The sequence below is a fragment of the Antrostomus carolinensis genome, unplaced genomic scaffold, assembly GCF_000700745.2.
Source record: "Antrostomus carolinensis isolate BGI_N321 unplaced genomic scaffold, ASM70074v2 scaffold8219, whole genome shotgun sequence".
Lineage (NCBI taxonomy): Eukaryota > Metazoa > Chordata > Aves > Caprimulgiformes > Caprimulgidae > Antrostomus > Antrostomus carolinensis.
In genome coordinates, this window is record NW_010340589.1 from 2,381 (window position 1) to 9,287 (window position 6,907).

Consider the following 6,907-nt stretch of genomic DNA (forward strand, 5'->3'; position numbering starts at 1 on the left):
TTCTGTTTGTGGATTATGGAGCTTTTAGGTTTTCAAGCAACCGTTTTTTATAAGTACACCACCATTCTCTGAAATAGGTGTGCATTGGCCAAAACTTGTGTCATGAGTAGGCTGAAGTACGTAGAGACACTTTGTGCTTTTCAGTATGTCTTGGCTAAACAGCATACTCCCTGTTGTGTTACAGCTTCCAGTTATGAATGTATTTCCTTTAATAGCATTGTATGAAGTAATGTGAATTACTAATGGCAAAATAAATGTTGATTCATTAAAGCCATTCTGTCATTAGAACTGTTTCATTCTATAACGTTTTCTACGCTGTGTGAAATGTGTTCCACTTTGTGTGCTTTTTTATCACAACAAAAAATTTTGATCAATTTTGGAAGTATTATCATAGAATCATAGAATTCCACAAATAGTTTTATTCTTATTAGTGCATTTATCTTTGTGGTCACTCTGCAGTATATTCCTTATGGTATGTCCACACAAAAACTAAGATGCTTCAGTGAACTGCCTAGCATGATAATATTCTCCTAATGGTTAGAACAGAGTAGTGAGAACTGGGAAATCTAGCCTTTTGTAATCCAGTTGGAACTATATTTTCTGAGAATTTGACTGTTGTGTGCTAAGTTTTCCTATCTGTAATACTTAACATTTTCCTAGGTATTATTTATGAAGCAGTTAACGCGTTTTTTTCAAATACAATATGCTTATGTTCCCCTCAGGTTTACACATTGAAGTCCTGGGCAGACTTGCATCCTTGCTTAATAAGGTACTCCTGTCGGACTTCTGTCAACCTGTACTGCAATATCTAAGGGAAGAGTAGATGAATGGAACCAAAATTGGGGGTTTTTGTAGTAACTTGAAATATTTGGAAATAAAAAATGACGGATTCTGATATGTTAAAGAATCTACTCAGTGTGAGCATCTGTTCAGTGTGTATGTTTCTGTACATCAGGAGTTCTTTTTCTGATGGGCATAAAGTGTATAAACTAACATAGAATATTTAACAAAAGTATATCTGGTTATTGTCATTTTGTTTTTTTGTTTAGTTAAGTTGAATAGGTAGTGCATTTGCTTCGATGCTAAAAGCTCACTGAGCTTTGGAGACTGGAGAATGGTTGATAATGAAGTTCTTGGCTTAATGAGTGGAGGCAAGTGAAACTCTGTGATTGGCACTCTGAAGTGGTTTCCTTGGAAATTAATTAAAGAGTTTGTGCTGTCTCTTTAAAAAAATCAAGATGTTTTTCAGCTTTTGATGCACGGCCTGTCTTTCGAACCTCTGTGAACCCCTTAATAGCAGTTGGCAGAAAAAGAGTTTGAATACCATGTCAGAACATTTTCAGTCTGTAAAACCAGTTGAGCCATCTGTTTCTCACCTCTTGATAAATATTTAAAGCAGAAGTTTTGCTGAAGGCTTTTGTGCTAAGATTTTATGATTAAAAAAAAGTCTATATAAGATTTAATGATACAAATGATTTAATGTTGTGAGCTCCTTGGGGCCAGAAGCACACCATCTTTTATAATTAAGAAACCACTGACACTGTAGAATACTATTTTAGAAATGAGTTATGTTTGACCAAAGAAAGATCAAAGTACATTTGCTGATGGGCTCTTTTTAGTCTTTCTTTAAACAAAATTCACTCTGTGCCTAATCCCAAGTTTTATTTAGAAAAATATTAAATAATTTTCAGTTGCATCAGTAGTTTTTCAAAAGCTGTTAAAAAATTTCTTACGCTTTTGATGCCTGTTTCAGACATTGTTTCCTTCTTGTTTTAAAATAATATCTTCTCTTTTTGTAGAGGAGGGGAAATTGTGCGGTGATGTTGTCTAATCTTAAAAGTTGCCAAATTTAATTATATGAAAAATATCCACAGAATGTAAATATGAAAAGGTTGACTTCAAAAAGTAGCTAATTATTAGGTTGTCTCTTTCTGTTGTAACAATTTCTTGAATTTTTGTTTACTAGATTAGAAAATTTGATTATTATTTTCTTTTTTAGCTAAATAATTTTTTTTTTCAAAGAAGTTTGAAACTGAGAAGCCTTTTTCTACACTTAATAGGACTGTGTGGTTATGTAGCCACTAGCATTGCTAATGCTAGTAAATTGGGTTTTTTAAACAGTTAAAAAACACTGAAAGGAATTCTAAATATCAAACCATATCCCATGTGGAAATTCTTCTGTGCTTTTGAATCTTAATCTTTCATAAACTTCTTTTCCAGTGTGCTAATACTACTGTGTTAAAGGCAATATTCTGTTTAATACGTAGATGTTTGTGAGATGAAACCCGGATTTTTTTTCACCAAATTTCTCCTTCAGCTTAACCCAAAGATTGCAAGCAGTACTCTGTATGGATTGTCTTTTCAATCAGTGTGACTGCTTTTGTGGTCTGCAGATGCACGCAAGGTATGTGTCTTGTGGCTAAAGTATGAAATGACAGAGTTTTGCAGTTGTGTGAGATGGCCATGCATTTCCTCTGTCACGGGTAACACGTGGAACCTCTGTCAGGTCACAGTCTGTGACAAGGAGTAGGTGCAGCTTACCTCATTCTTGTGAAGAAGAATCTGAGATTCCCAGATGGAAAGTTATGTAAGGATCAAGTACTTGATTACTGAATGTATAGTTACTTCACACTCCAGAATGAAAACAATTGTATTGAGTTTTAGATAGAAATAACGTTTGTCTGTATTTTTCCAGCAATTGTCTTGTTCATAAACATCTGACCTTTTTACAGATTTTCCCAGGAAGGGGTGAGTCATTGTCTTGGTTTTGATGTTGAGCATAATTTAATTTAAGAATACATATGTATTTGTGCCCTTGAGTATCTGTTTAGAAAGAATTTTTTCAGTTTTGAAAACTGTTTATCACCTGATAACTGTTAAAATCGCATCTGTTTTTATTCATGGCTCCACTTGTGTATATACTTGGAAATGTATACACTCTTCAAGGAAGTTTGTACAAACATACATGGGACTTTACTGATCTGGAAATGCTGAATGCTGGAAAAATATTTCTTTTTACAAATGTATCTAGTATCCATATTTATAATACAAAGTCTGAGAATTGCTTATATCAAGATTCTAAATGCTACAGCTGGCAGTTTGATTCCCTGAGTGAGAATAGCAGGAGGTTGTTTGAGATTGCAAGATCTTTTATCTCAGCCAAGCAGAGGATTTCTTTAAAGAGTGTATCTGTCAAAATGATCCTTTGGAACAGCAAATCCATCAGAACTTGGGGCAGAGGAAAGCATGAGTAGAGAAAAGTCTGTTGTCAATGTGTTCAGGTTTCTCTTCTTGATGAGGGTTGTCCAAGCAGGTATGATTTGTGCTTTCAGCAGTTTGCAGGTAAATACTGGAAGACAGAAGGTTTGTGTTAATGCTTGTGTAGATTTGTCACTGATACTGAATACGGAAATAAGTCTAGAAGTTCATTTGTGCATTTAAATTGATTCTTTTACTGCATTGTTCTGGGTGAGACCCTCTATTGTTAATACAGTAGTTAAATACTTCAGTCCTTACATTTGCAGAGCAGTTTTTTGGCATGTTTGGTAAAGCTTTTTTGTTTTGGTTGGTGTTTATGGAGGAGAGGTTCAACCCATTTCAGATTAAATTTTCATTGTTCATAGCACGCATGCATACTTTTTGAGCAGCTTGAATTCTTTTTGGTAGAAAAATAATTCCCCAAAGTCCAGATATGTTCAGCTTTTTCCTTGTGTTGGTGAACAAATTGTTCAGTGAAAGCTGAAATTCCAATCAGCTTATTTCATTTTGCCCCTAGTGAGTTTACGTACCCCAGTCCCAGTGCTCTCTTGGCAGAAAGTTGAGAGGTTCGTCTTCAGATGCATGTCAGTGCTTTGGCTGGATGGGAGGAGAAGGAAAAAAGTATTATACTAATGAAAACCTTCTGGTTTTCATTAAAATGCTGACCCTCTACACTGACTTTGTTTATGGAATTATCTGCAATAAACTTGTTAGTCTGGGTTGCTGTTTTTTTCTTTACTACAAGTTCTCTCCTAAGAGGAGAGTGGCAGTATTTCCTGCTAGGTGACAAGAACAAGGTAGGGCTTAATTTCAGGTCTACTTGTTTTTCTGTCAATTTCAACAGTTTTGAAATTTGAAATAGTTATATGTGAGATGCAGTAATATCTTTTCCTTGATTTTTTTCTTTAGTCAGAACTCCGCTTCTGATTTGTCACTTACAATAACAGGGGTATTAGACTGCTAAAACTGCTTTCTGGCATTGTGATTTGTACGTAGTTTTGTTACTTTTTACATCTTTCAGAGGAGAACTGCCATCTTACAGTGAGCTAAAAAGCTAATACTGACAGACCTGAGTTTTTCTTGGGCTTTACTGTGGAACTCTTGTGTAGTCTCGGGCAAGTAAACTTGTTTTTTGTTTCTGTTAGTTGTGTTGTAAAACTGGAATAAAGTTTGGAGCGTTTTTTGCTCTTAATCAAATTAATATTGTAACGACACCTTAATTTGTTGAATACTTCAATATTTTTTAATGTGTAATTGCAAAGCGATATAGTGTTTTAAAATGTGTTGTGGTTTAACCCCAGCACATTGTTGTGTTGGCAACTAAGCATCACACAGCTGCTTGCTCACTCCCTGCTGGTGGGCTGGGCGAGAGAATCGGAAGAATAAAAGTGAGAAAACTTGTGGGTTGAGATAAAGACTGTTTAGTAGGTGAAGCAAAAGCCGTGCACACAAGCAAGGCAAAATGAGGGCTTAATTCACTACTTCCCATTGTCTGGCGGGCTCTCCCTCTCCAGGAGAGCAGGGCTCCATCACGTGTAACAGTGACTTGGGAAGACTAACACCATCACTCTGAACATTCCCCGCTTCCTTCTTCTTCGTCCAGCTTTATATGCTGAGGGTGTCATCATATGGTATGGAATATCCCTGTGGTCAGTTGGGGTCAGCTGTCCCAGCTGTGTCCCCTCCCAACTTCTTGTGCAGCCCCAGTCTACTTGCTGGCAGGGTGGTGTGAGAAGCAGCAAAGGCCTTGACTCTGTGTAAGCGCTGCTCAGCAATAACAAAAACATCTCTGCATTATCAACATGTTGTTCAGCACAAATCCAAAACATAGCTCCATACCAGCTACTGTGAAGAAAATTAACTCTGTCCCAGCCAAAACCAGCACAAAATGTTAGAAGCTTGGTTACTTGAAGTAACCATTTAAAACTCTTCACTTGCATGGGTAAAGTCTGCTGTATACTAACAAGGTAGTTCACCATTTTATCATGGTATTTATTGATGGAATGCTTACAAGTATTTGTTTAGGAGGCAGGTACCCTGCAAATCATTTCTCATTGGCTGGTACTCAAGAAATAGTACAACATGCTTTTTTGTCATTCCATATTAAGTGAACAATATTTTTTAAGCATTGTGCACTGAAATGACAACCACTCAATACGAGTCTGGAGTGTTACTTAAATACTGAAGAACTTCTGAAATATGACAGCAATTGCACTGAAGAGTTGAGAGGCAGTCTTACTTGTGGCATACTTGGTGGAACCAGACGTGGGTGAAGCTGAAGATATTTAGAGTATTTGACATCTGTAATCAATATTTGAAGTGTATTTTATGTTTGTATTTAGTGCCTAGAACCGATAGTCACATTGTAGGCTTGTGCTGCTTTCTACACAGAGTATAAAGACCATCCTCAATTCAGTTAACTTTCAGTTCCAGCAGAAGATGGGTCATTTCCTGATTGTGCCAAATGACAGAGCTGTGCAAAACCAAATATTGTTCAGCATTGTGGGTAGTGATCTTAACTGCAGCATCTTCACTGTTCCTTTTGGTAAGGCTTGCAAGCAAAGGGTAGCAATGGGGTGGACCTTTGTCATGTTTACAGGGGATTAGCACATAAGCAACTGATGAGAATGCAGGAAATACTTGTTCAAACATACAAAGGAGTGTTGCAAGTCTCATGAAAAGCAAATAGTAATTCTTTTGTATAATGAGGTAATAGAGCTGGAATCAGCCAGCAGTGAGGTTAGAGGCTGATGTTTGATGCAATAGAGAAGGATGCTTATGAGCTCTGACTGCTGTAAACTGGGGTTTAGTAGAACAAGGATATCTGTGAATGGTGAAAATTCTACTCTCAAATGATTTAGAATTAATCTAAGTAATTAAAAGTTTTATTTTTATAACTTTTTTGTTACGTGGGGAATTTGCTAAGCAGTAGATAGTGCCATTTGAGATCTGTGCAATGTGGTCAAGGAGGAGAAGAAAAGGATGAACTTGTGTTGAAAGGTCCTTCAGCATGTTGTAATAAAATGGCAAAAACCAGACTGGATTATCTGGTTAGATATCATATCTAAGAAGATGGTATGTTTAAAAAAAGAAAAAATTAGTTTCTTGAAGACGAGGAAAAACTTCTTTACTGTGAGGGTGCCAGAACACTGGCATAGGCTGCCCAGAGAGGCTGTGGAGTCTCCATCTCTGGAGATGTTCAAAACCCACCTGGACACTTTCCTGTGTAACCTGCTGTAGGGAACCTGCTATGGCAGGGTGGTTGGACTAGGTGATCTCCAGAGGTCCTTTCCAACCTTGACCATTCTGTGATTCTGTGAAAAGAAATAGTATCTTATCAGGAAAATCGGAATGCCTGGGATTTTTCTACTTCATAAGTAATGCAAAGGCGATGTAGACTGTGTGGTTCCATGAAACTTAAATAGAAATATCACCATGTGAGTCAAGCCAAGCAATTTAGTGAGTTATCCTGACTCTTTGGCATGATACTCAAATATTTATTCCTGTAGCCAGAGGTGTGGTGGTCTGATTAAGTCTTTAGGTTGGGACTGAGGAAATAGGGGTTGTGGATTATTTGTTTTGGTTTAGCTTGATTGCTTCTTTGTTTTGTAAAAGCTGCAAGGCCTTTTGTGTTCCTTGTCTTGTTCTC